Below are 18204 nucleotides of genomic sequence, written 5' to 3' on the forward strand. Positions count from 1 at the left end.
CTAGAAATTTAGGAGTGATGTGTGACACTTGTGACATGAAGTTACTGTTCCCTGTATCGCACACTGTAGAAGTTTGTAGTTTGAATAATTTGTGAATTTACTATTGAAGCAATGGCCACCGGCTGCGCTGGCTCCTCATCAAGGTGAATAAACACCTTGTTTACTCATATTCTGTCCAGGAGTGTATCTCAAACATATATATATTTGGAAATAAATATTTTAGGAAGATATCTTAAGATGCATGGAGTTGGGTGAGTATATTACCCAGGGTAGGGATGCAAAGCACACAAGGCTCACAGGCTCCTCATCACTGCCTCCTAACTCGTTGTCTTGTCTTTGGGAAGTAGACTCGCACTGCAGCCTAGTGTGATTCTAATACTAGGAACTAGAATTAGAGTCCTTGCCATTGTTTTCACTGTTATATATACTTAGAAATGGACAGGTAACTCAATGTACCCCAGATATGTCGGTTTTCACAACAGCATATTTAAGACAACACACCGCAGGAACAGTACTGTCACCAGCATATAGTTTACCTAACTAAATGGAAACTTGAATTTAAAAAATGTGAGATCAACCTGGGCATGGCAGCTCATGCCTTTAATCCCGGCACTTGGGAGGCAGAGGTGGGTGCATCACTATGAGTTTGAGGCCAGCTTGGTCTACAAAGCAAGTCCAGGAAAGCCAGGACTACAAGAGAAACCCTGTCTCGAAAAACAAAACAAAAGTGAGGTCACGAAGATGATGAAGAAGGCGAGCACTCAGCCTTCATGCCTCCACAGGAACACTAATCCAGACAGCTGTTGATGAGCCAGGAGGAGGCCGGCGAAGAACGCAGGGCACATTAAAGGATCTGCAAGAGCGTAGTGGAGAAAAGCCAGAGTACCAACATGATCATTTCAGATGACAGGTGGGGACAGAAGATACTATTCAGAGCAGCCATGTGACAAGGACCCTTGGGAACCCAGCAGCCAGCTCTGCAGAAAATATGGGCAAGTCTTGCTACCAAGGAGGAAGAAAGAGGAGGAGAGATGGTGAGAGGTTGATTTTCTTTCATGTCAAGAAGTAGCTGACTTTTTAGCACCATGGAAAAAGATACTCCAAACTCACTCAGCCCTTGACCCACAGTTGGTCTCCAGGGCTCCGCACTCCCATCCTGGGCTCCGTGGCTGTAAAAATCTCCATCACCACAGCAAGGGAGTTCAGACTCCAGGCGCTGAACCTAAGCCCTCAAGCTTGCCTCTGCTCACACAGCTCAGCCACCGTGCAGCACTCAGCTCCATCTAGACCCCAGAGCTGCCGTTAGCACCGTCCCTGTGTCCCATTCTTGTTCCCTGGCCACAGCCTGAGCCCTCATTGTTCAAACTCCTACTGTGGCACCATGAGTGCCTGGGGCCGAGGCACCAGTACAGCTGCTCCCTCCAGCGCCAGAGTGACGGGTGGTCCATGCAAACAGACCTGAGGTTTGGGCCTCAGTTACATATGTCTTATAGGCACCGCTCATCACATACAAATGCAACTACAAAATGACACACAAAGCACACCTGCTGCCCAACGGCAACCACTCAGCTACAGTTTTACCCACAGGAGAGAAAGATGTCAAACAGTAACAGGCATTACCACCGAAGATCCTGGGAACACCTCCATCCAGCATTGTAGAAGAATCATGTTAGCTGTTGAGAAGCCTCCTGATTTTCCTCAGCACCGAGCAAGCGCCACTAACAAAACAATGACAACAGGCCATAGCGGTGCAGTTACTGATGTTAGGGATTCTGTGTCCTCTTCACCAAGTTCCCCTGTAACTTCCTGCAGGGAATGTCTTTCCACAGCAAAGCAGGTACATAAAACCTGCAGAGGTCAATCTTCCGCTAAGGGCTGGCGTCATAAGCAGCAAGAAACATGAAAAACCAAAGAGGCCAAACATTAACAAAGCAGCACAATTTTCTTGTAGTTGATTCCAAAGACACATGTGTGCTCCCTAGCCAAGGATTAAAAAAATGACATTTTTAAAGGAATGTCTTTATAGTACAAGAAAACATGGGAAAATGATGCAATGGAACTGGGAAACAGAAATCTAGAACACAAACACATACGTGTATACGTATGACTCGGATACTGAAATGTACAGTGAGTGAACTGGGAATCGGAGAAGGTGTCAAGTACAGTAGCTCCAGCACATTAATAAAAAATTAAAAATAACTTTATTCTCCTGGCTCAGTAGCTGTCTGAGAGGCTTACTGCTTCCTTCTCCTAAACCTGCCTAGTCCTGGAAGCTTCTAGCCTCCGTACAATGTATCCTAGGCCTAGACTGTTTTCAGCCTCTGAGACTCACTGCTTAATAAGCTGCTTCAACTCAGCTGTTCTGGCTCAAACTCTTCTCCCAGCTGACTTATTTAATCTGGCTTCTCTCTCAGCCTGGAATTGCTCTGCCTGGCCTCAGACTAACTCAGCAATTGGCTTTAATCTTCTGGGTTCTTCTCATTTTCTGGCTCTTTCTGTTTTCACCTGAGTTTTCTCTCTGCAACCCATCTGTTTATTACTGTCTTGGTAAAACTGCCACTTAAGTGGCTTCTCTTTCCTCTCTCTTTTCGTGAGAGTTGGGCATATCCTTTTCTGTCAAATCTTCTCTGTTTCATCACCTTTTCTGCCACACAATTAGACATCACTTTCAAACATGGGTGTGTCCTTCTACAAACTAACTTCATCTTTGTTTGGGATTAAAGGCATGTACCACCACTTCTGGAGCTAAGATTTTCCTTACCTGATACTTGCTGTATACCAGGCTGGCCTTGAACTGAGATCTGCTTGCCTCTGTCTTCTGGATTAAAGGTGTGTTTGTATTCCAGCGGGATCACACAGACCTAGAAGATCTTTGGATGCCATCTCTTGCCAGAACATCCATGTTCTGAGTTAACCTTCCTCTACAGAAAACATCAGTACAATCAGAAGTAGGAAGAATGAAAAGAAACTAAGAAAGCTCCATCTCCATTGCCTAGGCATGCCATGGGTCTTCCTGGGACCCAGCCTTCCTCTCTCACCCCATCCACTTATGCCAGCTGCCACTACCAAGATGTACTAAACTTGGAGACTGGGTGACCTCCGCAGCCTAGGAATCAAGTAGGCTATCTTCCCTCTCCTTCCCTCTCCTTTCTGTCCTCAAATTCCAAAGCCCAAGTCTCATCCCCAAAACTGTAGCAGGCCACCTGCGGGCATTGTCCTCCTCCTAGTCTGCCTCCACTCCCTGGGGACTCTGCCAAATCTCCCGGCAGACTTAGCTCTCCTCCTTCCTGTGGCTCCTCTCATCGCCTTCCCCCTTCAGCCTCAAGCTTTTCCCTTCATGTCATCCCCCAATGACATTGAGCCCCGGACCCCCAGTGGCCACACCTGGCAGAGACTCAGAAGCAACCCACAGCCACTATACATCTTAAAAAATTAATTAATTCACTTTACACCCCAATCGTACCCCCTCCTTCATCTCCTCCTGGACTCAGTCTTCTTCCTTTGTCGCCCATCCCAGCACATCAAGTTGCATCCAGACTGCGAGCATCCTTTTCCACAGTGGCCTGGAAGGCAGCCCTGCAAAGGGAGAAGGGATCCAAAAGCATGTAATGGAGTCTTTGTCAAAGACAGCACCTCACCTGACTACCGGACGCACATGAAGACCAAGTTGCCCATCAGGCACATATGTGTAGGGGGCCTAGGTTGAGGCCGGACACGGTCCTTGGTTGGTGTTTCAGTCTCTGCAAGTCCTTCTGGGCCCAGATTAGTTGGCTTTGCTGGTCTTCTTGTGGAGCTCTTGATCCTTCCAGATTCTTCTATCCTTCTTCTCATTCAGTCTTCCACAAGGCTCCCTGTGCTCCACCCAATGTTTGTCAGTGGGTACCAGCATCTGTTTTGATCCCTTGGCTGGGTGGAGCATCTCAGAGGACAGCTATGCTAGGTTTCTGTCTGCAAGCAAAGTGTCTTTAATAGTTTCTCTTCCATGATGTGGCAAGGCATTAGTTGGTCATCCCCTCAACATCTGCTCTATTTTTATCCCTGAATATTTTGAAGGCAGGGTAAATTTTGGGTAGAAGCCTTGTATTATAAAAGTGTCTCAATTATTTGCGTGATAGCAAGGTTAATATATAAGCTAAGAGAAACAAACACTGTTTTACAAAAATAACTTCAACACTCTGCTAGTAGGGGTCTCAGCTAGAGTCACCCCCATATCCTGCTAGAGTCACCCCCATATCCTGCTAGAGTCACCCCCATATCCTGCTAGAGTCACCCCCATATCCTGCTAGAGTCACCCCCATATCCTGCTAGAGTCACCCCCATATCCTGCTGGAGCCTACCCTGTCACAGGTCTCCAGCTTGTCTCGGAGATGCCCCACCCACAGTCCCTCCTCTTTCTGCAAGCCCTCTGTCCACTGCCCCCACTCTCCCCACAGCCCCTCCTCTCTCTGCAAGCCCTCTGTCCACTGCCCCCACTCTCCCCACAGTCCCTCCTCTCTCTGCAAGCCCTCTGTCCACTGCCCCCACTCTCCCCACAGTCCCTCTTCTTTCTGCAAGCCCTCTGTCCACTGCCCCCACTCTCCCCACAGTCCCTCCTCTCTCTGCAAGCCCTCTGTCCACTGCCCCCACTCTCCCCACAGTCCCTCCTCTCTCTGCAAGCCCTCTGTCCACCTGCCCCCACTCTCCCCACAGTCCCTCTTCTCTCTGCAAGCCCTCTGTCCACTGCCCCCACTCTCCCCACAGTCCCTCTTCTCTCTGCAAGCCCTCTGTCCTCCTGCCCCCACTCTCCCCACAGTCCCTCTTCTTTCTGCAAGCCCTCTGTCCACTGCCCCCACTCTCCCCACAGTCCCTCTTCTTTCTGCAAGCCCTCTGTCCACTGCCCCCACTCTCCCCACAGTCCCTCCTCTCTCTGCAAGCCCTCTGTCCACTGCCCCCACTCTCCCCACAGTCCCTCCTCTCTCTGCAAGCCCTCTGTCCACTGCCCCCACTCTCCCCACAGCCCCTCCTCTCTCTGCAAGCCCTCTGTCCACTGCCCCCACTCTCCCCACAGTCCCTCCTCTCTCTGCAAGCCCTCTGTCCACTGCCCCCACTCTCCCCACAGTCCCTCTTCTTTCTGCAAGCCCTCTGTCCACTGCCCCCACTCTCCCCACAGTCCCTCCTCTCTCTGCAAGCCCTCTGTCCACTGCCCCCACTCTCCCCACAGTCCCTCCTCTCTCTGCAAGCCCTCTGTCCACTGCCCCCACTCTCCCCACAGCCCCTCCTCTCTCTGCAAGCCCTCTGTCCACTGCCCCCACTCTCCCCACAGTCCCTCCTCTCTCTGCAAGCCCTCTGTCCACTGCCCCCACTCTCCCCACAGTCCCTCTTCTTTCTGCAAGCCCTCTGTCCACTGCCCCCACTCTCCCCACAGTCCCTCCTCTCTCTGCAAGCCCTCTGTCCACCTGCCCCCACTCTCCCCACAGTCCCTCTTCTCTCTGCAAGCCCTCTGTCCACTGCCCCCACTCTCCCCACAGTCCCTCTTCTCTCTGCAAGCCCTCTGTCCTCCTGCCCCCACTCTCCCCACAGTCCCTCTTCTTTCTGCAAGCCCTCTGTCCACTGCCCCCACTCTCCCCACAGTCCCTCTTCTTTCTGCAAGCCCTCTGTCCACTGCCCCCACTCTCCCCACAGTCCCTCCTCTCTCTGCAAGCCCTCTGTCCACTGCCCCCACTCTCCCCACAGTCCCTCTTCTCTCTGCAAGCCCTCTGTCCTGCTGCCCCCACTCTCCCCACAGTCCCTCCTCTCTCTGCAAGCCCTCTGTCCACTGCCCCCACTCTCCCCACAGTCCCTCTTCTCTCTGCAAGCCCTCTGTCCACTGCCCCCACTCTCCCCACATCAGATCTCCATTTCCCTCAAGTACTCCCTCTCCTATATTGCTCTGTCTTTTCAATCAGTTCTGCTGTCGATTCTACTTCCCTTTCTCAGTGAGACTCAAGCATCCTCCCTTGCATCCTCCTTGTTACTTAGCTTCGTTGGGTCTGTGAATTATAATATGGTTATCCTGTAATATATGGATAATATCTGCTTATAAGGGAGTATATAACATACTTGTCTTTCTGGGTCTGGGTTACCTCACTCAGGATGATCTTTTCTAATTCTACCCATTTGCTTGCACATTTCATGATTTCCTTGTTTTTTTTTTTAATTTAAGTAATTTATTCAGATTACATCTCAACTGTTATTCCCTCACTTGTGTTGTCCCAACCCCCCTCCTCCCTCTTTCATCCTATTCTCCTCCCCTAGGTCTGTGACAGAGGGGACCTCCTCCCCCACTGTACGCTCACGACCTATCAGGTCTCATCCTGGTAGCCTGCTTCCTCTTCCTCTGCCACTATCCCATTGTGTAAATATACCACAGTTTTTAAAAATCCACTCTTCAGTTGAGAGATATCTGGGTTGTTTTCAGTTTCTGGCTATTACAAAGAAAGGTGCTATGAACATAACTGAGCAAATGTCCTTGCTGTATGGTAGAGCATCTTTTGGGTATATGCCCTGAAATGGTATAACTGGGTCTTGAGGTAGAGCTATTCCCAATTTTCTGAGAAGCCTTCAGATTGATTTTCAAAGTACCACCAAACATTTCTAAGATCAAGAGATAGAAACATAAAACAAGGAATGGAGCACCCACCCAACAAAGGAAAGAGATATCAACACTTAGAATTAAAATAATTTCAAACCCAGATGCCTGGACACCAACTTAAAACAACCAGGACAATATGTCTCCACCAGAACACAGCAACCCTACTATAGGCTCTGAGAAATGCAGCAGAGCTGAAGCACAAGGCACGGACTGCAAAACAGCTAATGGGAATGTGCTCAAGGATCTTAAAGAGGATACGAATGAAGCTCTTAATGAAGTCTGTGAATGCACACACAGTGGAATGAAATGATGAAAACAGTTCAATACATCGAAGTAGAAATAAAAATCACTAAAGAAAATCCAAACAGATGAAACTGGAAATGAAAATTTTAGGAAGTCAACAAAAACCTCAGTGGAAAGCCTCACCAACACAAGAAATGAAAAGGATCTCAGGCAATGAAGACAAGATAGGAGAAGTGGACATCTTCGTCAAAGAAAATGTTACATCTAAAAAACCCAGGCTCCAAGCATCCAAGAAATCTGGGACATTAGGAAAAGACCAAATCTACAAATAATAGTAATGCAGGAAATACAAGAAACCCAGGTCAAATGCCCAGAAAGTGTTTTCAACAACATCACAGAATAAAACTTTTCTAAGTTAAAGAAAGAAGTACCTATCAAGGCATAAGAAGCATTCAGGACCTCAAATATACTTGACCGGAAAAGAAATATCCCATGACATAGACTAATCAAAACATTAAATGTACAGAACAAAGAAAGATTATTAAAAATCTTCAAGGAAAGAAGACCAAGTAACAGTTAAAGGTCGACCTAGGATAACACCTGACTTTACAATGGAGATTCTAAAAGCCTGAAGGGACTAGACATGTATTATAGAAACTTTAAAGAGCACAGATACCAGTCCAGACTACTATAGCAGCAACGGTTTTAATCAAAGGAGACTGAGAAAGAAAAAGCATTTTACAATGACAAAATTTAAGCAGTGTCTATCTAACAGCCCAACTCTACAGAAGGCACTAGAAGGAAAATTCAACCTGAAGAGGTTAACCACACCCAGGAAAAGACGAGGTGTGAATGATGCCAGACCAACACATTAAGAAAGGATGAAGAAACACCCACACATAACAAAACAACAGGAAGCAACAAACACGGCTCATTGATAAGTCACAGCACCAAAGGTTTTAATTTCAAAATAAGATAGACTAACAGATTTGGTTTAAAAACAATATCCCTGCTTCTATTGCATCTAAGAAACAAACCTTAACATCCGGGATAGACATCATTTTAGGGTAAAAAAGATTCCAAGCAAATGGACCAAGGAAGCACACCGCTGAAGCCATTTTAATATCTGGGGGGAAAAAAGACTTCAAACCAATACTAATCAGAAGAGATAGGAGGGGACACTGCATACTCATAGAAAAATCTACAAGAGCCCACTGCAGTCTAAACATTTGTGAACCAAACACAACGGTACCCAAATTCATATAAGAAACACTATCACAGTTGAAATAACGTATTGACCCTCTCATAATGATCATGAGTGACTTCAATACCCACTCTTGCCAACAGATAGGGTGTCCAGACAAAACTAAACAGAAATGCTGGAGATAAAAGATATAATAAACCAAATGGACATAGCAAATATTTACAGAACATTTCATCCAAACACAAAAGGAAATACCTTCTTCTCAGCAGCTTGTAGAACATTCTTCACAATTTGGTGCATAAAGCAAGTCTCAACATGTAGAAGAAAATTGAAATAACAGCATGTACCCTATCTGACCACCAAGGATTAAAGTTGGGTATCAACAACAATAGGAAGTTTACAAACTCATGAAAACTGAACAGCTAACTATTGAATAAAAAACAGGTAAAAATAGAAATTAATAAATAAAATATTTGTCGAATCAAAAGAAAAAAAAGTACAACATACTCAGTGACACTGTGTCATAGCACGAAGTTCCTACTCTTAAAAAAATTCAAAGGCCGGGCGTGGTGGCTCACACCTTTAATCCCAGCACTCGGGAGGCAGAGGCAGGCGGATCGCTGTGAGTTCGAGGCCAGCCTGGTCTACAAAGGGAGTCTAGGACAGCCAAGGCTACACAGAGAAACCCTGTCTCAAAAAACCAAAAAAATAAAAAAATAAAAAAATTCAAGAGAATTCATATTAGTAACATAACAACACACCTGAAAACTCTAGAACAAGAAGAAATAATACCCCAAGGCAAAAACAAGAAACAGTCAAATTAAGGGTTTGAATCAATAAAACAAAACAGCAACAATGAAGCAATATAAAGAACAGTGAACAAAGAGTTGGCTCTTTGACAAAATCAATAAAATTAACAAACTCTTAGCCAAATAAACTAAAAGCAGAGAGAGGATCCAAATTACCAAAACTAGAGAAGAAAAGGGGGACATTGTAACAGACACAGAGGGAATCCGGAGAACTGTAAAGACATCTTTAAAAATTTGTACTCTACCAAGTATAATACCTAAAATAAATGGAAATTTTCTTAATATATATCACCTGCCAAAGTTAAATTAAGACCAGATAAGCAATTTAAACAGACTTATGAATTGGTATAATATTCTGAGGAAAGGAAATCAGCATATTGAAGAGACAACTGCAGTCCCATGTCCACTGCAACATTGTTCACAATGGCGGTGATATGGAACCAACATAAGTGCCAATCAGTGGATCAAGAATGTGTGGTACCCAGATGAGACTGGATAGGCTGTGGCCACATGGGGGGACGGCCCTTTCTGTCAGAGGTCTAGGGTAGGGGAAGAGGGCGGAAGAGGGAGAGAGGTGGGAATGGGAAGATACAAGTTAGGGAATAGCATTCAGGATGTATTCTGAATAAATTATAATAAAAATAAAAGAAATAAAAGCAAAAAGGAATATGTGATATATCTGTATATTGAGATATTATTCAGATTTCTATAAGGAAGTTCTATCACTTGTGACAACACAAATAAATTTTGGAAACAAAGACTATGATAAATACAACAGATATACACATACAATCACATGGTCTAATTTATGTGTGCAACATTAAAAGTCAAACTCAAAAACACAGTGAGTACTGAAGGATGGGGAGGCTGGGTAAACTGTGAAGACAGAATTACAAAATTTCAGGTAGGCAGGAGACTGTCTTGCAGGGAGTCTCCTTGACACCAGTATGATTACAGAGAAAAGTGTAACACACTTACTAAGGCAGTATATTTAAGTGTTATTACAATAAAAATGATAAGTGTGAAAAGTTACTTAAATGTTAAATAATCTTTGCCTGACCATCCCACAATGTATATATGAATCGAAACCTCATGATATATATTTAAATACAACCTATACTTCTCAGTTTAACATTTTAAGTGGGTCTAAATCTATGTGGTTCCTCTTGCTTTTGACCTTAGTGCTGTGGAGACAGTCTTGCTGACTCCTGGGTTCCTGGTCTATTGAACAAGAACAGTGACCTGAAATCTGCACATATGGCCTTCAAACTTTGTGTATGCCTCTGGATGGATTGCAAGATTATAGGCTTTTGTTTTGTCCTATACAGTTGGACCTTGCTGATTATGTATTATTTAAAATAACACAAATGTATCCTGTTATGACCTTTCCCGACAAGGAAACAATGAGATGGTGGGAAAGAAGTTCTGCAGTGGTCTTTAAAAGGCACTCAGCTATTTGAGAAAGCTGGAGAAAAAAACAGTATCGTCAACAAGTGATGCTGGGAAAACTGGGTGTCCACGTATAGAAGTTAGGCATATATCACCCTACACAAAAATCAACTCCAAGTACATTAAAGACCTTAATGTGAAATCCCAAACATGGAAACAGCCAGAAGAAAACATAGGTTGTACCCTGTAAGATATAGGTAGAGGAAGAGTTTTTCTGAATAGGACTCTGCTCACTTACAACTGACAAATGGAAACTCATAAAATTACAAAGCTTCTGTACAGTAAAGGAAACAAATAAAGAAGCTCTCAGCATGAGAGAATTTTTGCCAGCTATAAATGATAGAGGATTAATATCCAGAGTATACATGAGAACTAAAAAAAAACAACACAAAACAACAACAACAACAAAGCCACCAACAACAACAACCAAAACCCCCAACAATCTAGTTAAAATTATGGGTCAGAGATCTGAACAGAGCATTCAGAGCATTTCAAAATCAGAAATAAAAACAGCTTTAAAAATACCCGAGAGAGAAAGAATCATTCTTCCCTTGGGACAAGATCCCTGATAGGTTGTCCAATATCAAGTGGTCACCCCTAAACAAACCCACATATGAGCAACAGTAAATAGACTCAGTAAGGGCCATGTGTGTGCGTGTGTGTGTGTGTGTGTGTGTGTATGCAACATAATTAAAGAAGAGATCATAAATTTGAGAGAGACTGGGGTGGCATGAGAAGAGTTACAGGAGATTGGGAGTAGATAGAATGTGTATATATTTCTCAAAATAATTAAATAAAAAAATGAAAGGTACTCAACGGCAAGAATGAATCCATCCTTTATAATCCCATAGCAGCACATGCTAGGTACAACACTGGGTGCACACCAGCACAGGCAACTGTCAGGAGCAAAGTCTTTGATGTGCACCACAGTGACCTTGCTATTGGTCACCTGTGACTCAGCTCCACCATTGGTGAGGAAGCCCTGTTAGTTTCGGAGCCTGTCTGCAGCTTTCATAGTGAAGAGTCCACAGCTTTTTACTTAGAGCTACAGTGAAAGTAAATACAGCTGTTTTTCATAGGCCTGTGTGGTAGTTTGAATAAAAAAGGCCCCATGGGCTCCAAAGGAGAGGCATTACTGGAGGCGTGGCCTTGTTGGAGCAGGTGCAGCCTCATTGGAAGAAGTGTGTCACTGGGCCAGGCTCGCAGGTTTCAGAAGCTCAGGGCAGCTCTGGTGGCTGACTCTGTTTACCTGCTGTTTGCAAATCTGGATGTAGGACTCTCAGCTCCTCTCCAGCACCACGTGTGACCATGTCCCACCGTGCTTCCTGCTGTGAGGACAGTGGACTAAACCTCTGAACTGTAAGCCAGCTCCAGTTAAATACTTTTCCCTTATAAGAGTTGTCATGGTCATAGTGTCTTTTCACAGCAATAGAAACCTTAATGAAGACAGCTTGTTTTCAAATTACATACAAGTCTAAATTAGAAAAACAAAACAAACAAACAAAAAAACAACACCTCATGCCTGAAAGAGATTAAGATAGTTCTGGTATAAGGAATGCAGACCAGACCTGAGTGTGTTCTGTGGTCTGTGTGATACTCTAAAACAAGAAAACCTCTGTTGACAGCAATGAAAATCAGGTGATGGCACACCGTTACACGGAAACACATTGCTCAATAGTCCAATCACCAGACTCAGGGCAACAGCATGTGGTAGAAAGCTTGTACTTACTTCCATGCATTTATGAAGGAAAAAAACCCCTCTGCTTAAAGGAGCCCTAAAGAATATATATAATATGTTAGGGTATAATTTGTTGAGGAAATAATTTGTGATTCTGTTTATTCAATCTCACTGTGCAAACATGGCTGGTCTGGGATGTACTTTGTAGACTAAGCTGAAATTAATTTCATAGTGAATCTCTTGAATCAACTTCGGGGTGCTGGATTTACAAGAATACACCACCAAATCTGGCTGGTAAATCTTTAAACATCAAGAAAATGGTGATGTCAAGTATGTAGAGAGAAAAAAAAAGAAATGCAGACATAGGAAACGGCTCTGTGATGCCAGGGCCTCACGGTTTCATCATCTGTGCACATGGGAAATGGCTCTGTGATGCCAGGGCCTCGCTGTTTCATCTCTGCACATGCACAAAATGAAGCTCAGCACAAAGGAAGGTGGGTCCGAACTCCCAACCATCTTCTCTTTCTGTTCTCATTCATCTCTAGAACTCACTGTGGCATGGAGCCTTTGAAGTACATTGCATAAAACTTCACATTATAACTCCTCCTCCTCTGCTCTGGGGGAGTTTGGGGAAGCCACACACCATCACTAAAATCTCCACAGCAGCCCACAGATTGAGGATGTGCTTGGGCAGCATGACTACCTTCCCCCTTTCATGTGACCTTTCTCTTTTCAAAGGACCAGTTCCAAGCAAGCCTTAGCATTTTCACTAGAATCATGACCTTCAAATAGTACAGAATATTTAAACAATTGTCAAGCATAAGGTGACCACTTGATATGACCATATGTCCTTAAAATGAAGCCTTCAGTTTCTAAAACAGACTTGATACTACCTGCCTTCCCGGACATAATAAATTCCCAACGTTTACTGCACTGGCTGCTTTATAAATGCTTTCCATGGATCTAATACCTTAAACACATTTCCACTTCTCACTTTTCATTTGAGCCATATTCCTACCACAAAATAAATTAAGCTGTATTTCTATTTGGGCATGCACACATGCATACACACATACTCATACACACACACACACACACACACACACACACACACACACACACACCGTGGGTGAGATAACCCAAACACAACCAATATTAGTCATTTGGTTTAATGCAAAAAGATATGGAAGGAAATTTGGAATGGATTTAGTGCCCACACTAACAAAGTACAAAGCCACCTTGAAAAAAAACCTCTTTCTTCTCAGTGTGATCGGTTTTGTGGCTGTTGGGGAACATTCAGGATTACATAAGGTAGTATGATGTGGTGGGCACCCTAAAATGCTTCTTTGTTTGTTTGTTTGTTTGTTTGTTTGTTTGTTTCATTTGTGGCACGTTGTTATGCAGCATGCCAGGCAGGACCTCTAGTCAATGTGTCCCTTCTTCAGCTCCTCGTGCTACTCTTCCAATACAAACACCAAGAGGAGCTGCAGGACCACCCGTTACAGGAGGGAGTCTACACATCAGCGCCTGCTGCCCCCACCCAGAATTGCAGATACCTTCACTGCAGGCCACACACTCTGCTCAGTCAGTCAGACCAGCGATTCCAACATGGGCCATGAACGAATGGGCTCCTTCCAGCATCTGGTATCTTCCATAGTTAGTCACACTAGACTCCTGGGAGATGTTTTGTCAGGCAAGACTAAATGGTAGGGAAATATAATGTGTATGTCTTCAACTGATATATAAATTGCCAAATAAGAGGGGGGAAACCCGTCAGAAGGCCTTCATGAGGCCCAAGGACACTAGCAGCAGCAACAACTGCCACAGTGGCAGGCAACATGAGTAGTTACAAGAAAAGCTACCAGACTAATCATCTCAATATCCTTCGCACAGAAGTCTAAGGAGGTAGGAATTTTTATTGTCCTGCTCCATAACCAAGGAAATTGATGCTTTTGAGAGTCCAGGAGCACGCCTAAGTCTGATATATATTATATTTTCTGTAATTACCCCCTTTGTGTAAATTCCCAAGAGTGGTATAGCTAGACAGGCCAATCCACCAGAAGACCAGATAGTCAGTCCTATCTCTATCTATCTATCTATGTATCTATCTATCTATCTATCTATCTATCTATCTATCTATCTATCTGTTCCTCCAGCAAACCAAACCTCTCAGCCTGCAATTGAACGCCAACTCTAGCCTTCCTTTCCACCTCCCCATGTGCTTTCTGTGGATCCCACAGACCACCCCTTCATTGCCTCCCTCCCCTCAACTCCTTCTTGTGTCCCTCCTGAGGTCAGATGGACACCCCCTAGTCAACCACAGGCAATGCATGCCAGAAGACTATGTAGGCTGCCTTGAAGACTTTCTCTACTCTCTCTGTTACCCAGCAGGTCTAATTCCTTGCGCTGGCCCCAGCTGCTGCCACCCCCACCCTCAACGTACCATGCCTCCTCTGGATCTCACAGGCCATCCCCGCTCCTCAACTCTTAGAAATCAGCACCTAGATCTATAATCACCCCCAATCCAGATGTCTAGATGCCAGCATAAGAACACAGGGCAGTGTGTCTCCACTAGACCCCAGATATTCTACCATGCAGGCCCTGAATATTCCAGCATAGCTGATGCTTAAGAAAAAGACATTTAACCAACTATATGAACATGACACAGGTCCTAAAAGAAGAAATGAACAAATCCCTTAAAGAAATCCAGGACTTAACAAACAAATGATGGAGGAAATGGATAAATACCTTAAAGAAAGCCAAGAAAAAACAAACAGTTGAAGGAACCAAATACAATCTCTCAAGATATGATAATGAAAATATAAGCAATAAAGAAAGCACAAGTGGACAAAATTCTGGGTATTAAAAATTTAGAAATTCAAACAGGAACCACAGAGGCATGTTTCAGCAACAGACTACAAGTGATGAAAGAGGGACTCTTAGGCATTTAAGATACAATAGGAAAAATGGATACACTGGTCAGAGAAGATGTTAAATCTAAAATAATTTCCTGACCCAAAACATCCACGAAATCTGGGACACTATGTAAATGAAACAAAACAAAGCAAAACCCTAAGAGGAATAGGAATAGGAGGAGGAGAATCTCAGCTCAAAGTCCCAGAAAAGGTTTTCAACAAAATCATAGAAAATTTTCCTAGCATAAAGAAGGAGCTACCTATAAAGGTGCAAGAAGCTTACAGAACAACAGGTAGACTGGAACAGAAAAGAAAGTCACCACATAATCATCGCATTAAACATACAAACCAAAGAAAGAATACTAAAGCTGCAAGGGAAAAAGATGAAGTAACATATAAGACCTATTAAAATGACACCTGACTTTTCCATGGAGACTCTGAAAGGCAGAAGGGCCTGGCAGGTCTAAAAGACCACTGATACTAGCCCAGACTATTATATCAAGCAAAAATTTCAATCATCATAGGTGGAGAAAATATAATATTCCACGATAAGCTCAAATTTAAACAATATCTATCTAGAAACTGAGCCCTATAGAATATATAGTTGCTTAAGGAAAACCAACTATTGGTGAACAATTAGTCAGAGGGAATTAGTTAAGGAATGATTGAGGAACAGAGGAGAAAAGAAATATTGAAGACCAGGCATAAATTGCAGTACAAACTGAAAGGAGAACTTCATTTTTCTTCTGCTGTCTCTTTTGGGCCAACCCAGTACTTAACTTAAAGTGAAGTACAGTTTTTCATTACAGATTACATCATAATTTCTTCATCTTTTACAATCAATAGAGCATTTAAAAATCAGCAGAACAAGAAAATAATCTAACAAAGAAATATGAGCAGTTCGGTATAACCTACAATGAAGCATATAGCAAAAATCAACCATTTCCAAGCAATGGTAAATATGACCTGATTATTAGTTTTTAAACACTATTCAGAAAAGTTTAATTAGAAATTTCCCTGGGGCTAAAGCCATTGTGTTTACATGATTGTCATAGCAACATAGCTTGAAACTAAATGTCCTTAACACACACAAAAAAAACATGACTTACTTCCAGTCCCAAACCAAGAGGTATGCTAGTCATCTTTATCAAATCCTAGGCTAACTGGCAAGGGGTCCTCTACTATAAAATATCTGTTAAGCATGATGTTACAAGCCCACCTTCTATTACTTTCAAATTGGATTCTAAAGAAACAAGTTTTACTTTTCTACAGCTAACAATATCTAACCAGGTACTGTTATGCCAAAGTCTTAACTTTCTTTTCAAGCAGTTTCTGCTTGGCTGCTCACAACAGTTGGAGCCAAATCTCTCTCATTGTCTGAAGCCTTTGGCCAGGTGCTCTCTTTCAACATTCTCTCTGGGGAAAAAGTTTTCCAGTGTAAATTTCATTAGGGCTCATACTTAAAATGAGAAATAGAGAGGAAAGACAGTTTTAGGAGAAAATCAGATGTAAAAGTAGTTTTTAGGCCAAATTACACCTGGACCATACATAATACTTAAGGGCAGCAGGTATCAGCCAAAGATCTTTGAGACTATGTCAAGCAAAGCCTCTGGGACTTGTCCTCGTGTCTGTGACATGTGCCAACACAGACACACACACACACACACACACACACACACACACACACCAAAACAACTGTTACTACCACCACTACCAAAATGACAGGAGTCAACAATCACTGGTCACTAATATCTTTCAATATCAATGATTTCAATTTCCCAATAAGAAGACACAGACTAACAGACTGGATGAGAAAACAGGATTCATCCTTCTGCTGCATCCAAAATGCACATCTCAATATAAATAATAGACATTACCTCAGGGAAAAAAAGTAGAAAAAAGATACCCCAAGCAAATGGACCTAAGAAGCAAGTGGGTGTAGCCATTTTAGTATCTGTCAGAAATAGACTTCAAAACAAAACTAGTCAAAAGAGATGGGAAAAGACAATTCATACTCATCAAAGCAAAATTTTACCAACATGACATTTCAATTAACATCTATGCCCCAAACACAAGGACCCCCACTTTTGGAAAATGAGCGCTTCTACAGCAGAAATCACATATTGACCTCACACATTGAGAGTAGGAGACTTAAATACCCTACTCTCATCAATGGACAGTCATCCAGACAAAAACTAAACAGAGAAATAATGGAGCTAACAAACATTGTAAACCAAATAGACCAACAAATATTTGCAGAACATTTTACCCAAACACAAAATAATATTCCTTCTTCTCAGTACCTTATGGAACTTTCTTTAAAATTGACCACATACTTGGACACAAAGCAAATTTCAACATATACAAGAAAATTGAAATAACTCCCTGTATCCTATCAGACCACCATGTACTAAAGCTGGATATTAACAACAGAAACAACAGAAAGCTTACAAACTCATGGAAACCAAACACCTCTCTACTGAAAGGAAAATGGGTTAAGACAGAAATAAAGAACAAAATTAAAGACTTTTCAAGATTTCAATGAAAATCAAAATACAAAATAACCAAACTTATATGAGACACAAAGAAAGCAGTACTAAGAGGAAAGATAATAGCACCTAAGTTACCCTGATACTAAAACCATATAAAGAATCAACAAATAGAGAGAATTACAGACCAATTTCCTTTATTAACATAGATGTAAAAATACTTGAAAACTGATTCCAAGAGCACATCAAAGAGCTCATCCACCATGGTTAAGTAGGCTTCAACCCAGAGATGTAGAGATGGTTCAATATATGAAAAACAGTAAATGTAATCCACCATATGAACAAACTGGAAAAAAAAAACCTATCTGACCATCTCATTAGATGCAGAAAAGGCCTTTGACAAAATCCAACACCATTTCATGATAAAAAGTCCTGGAGAGATTAGGGATGCAAGAGACACATTCATAAACATAATAAAGACAATTTACAGCAAGTCTATAGCCAACATCAAATTAAATAGAGAGAAAACAAAACAATTCCACTAAAATCAACAATAAGATAAGGCTGTCCACTTTCTCCATATCTATTCAATATAGCACTTGAAGTTTTAGCTAAAGTAATAAGGAATTGAAGGAGATCAAGGGGATACAAATTGGAAAAGAAGTCAAACTCATCATTTACAGATGATAAGATAGCATTCATAAGTGACCTTAAAAACTCCTACACCTGATAAACACTTTCAGCAAAGTGGCTGGATATAAGATTAACCCCTGCAAAAACCAGTAGTCTCATATACAAATGACAAGT

At 42.7% G+C, this 18204-nt stretch overlaps 1 long non-coding RNA gene across 1 annotated transcript; it reads right to left on the reverse strand.

The window, feature by feature from the left end:
* Positions 1-369: 369 nt before the first annotated feature.
* LOC311600950 lies at positions 370-9928 on the reverse strand. The gene is made up of 3 exons (XR_014780418.1): positions 5856-9928; positions 3464-4423; positions 370-2921 (listed from the first exon to the last, which is right to left on the reverse strand). It is a non-coding gene; the product is annotated as an uncharacterized lncRNA (long non-coding RNA).
* Between the last annotated feature and the right edge of the window lie 8276 nt (positions 9929-18204).

Source organism: Acomys minous (assembly GCF_964271855.1).
Source record: "Acomys minous genome assembly, chromosome: 1".
Lineage (NCBI taxonomy): Eukaryota > Metazoa > Chordata > Mammalia > Rodentia > Muridae > Acomys > Acomys minous.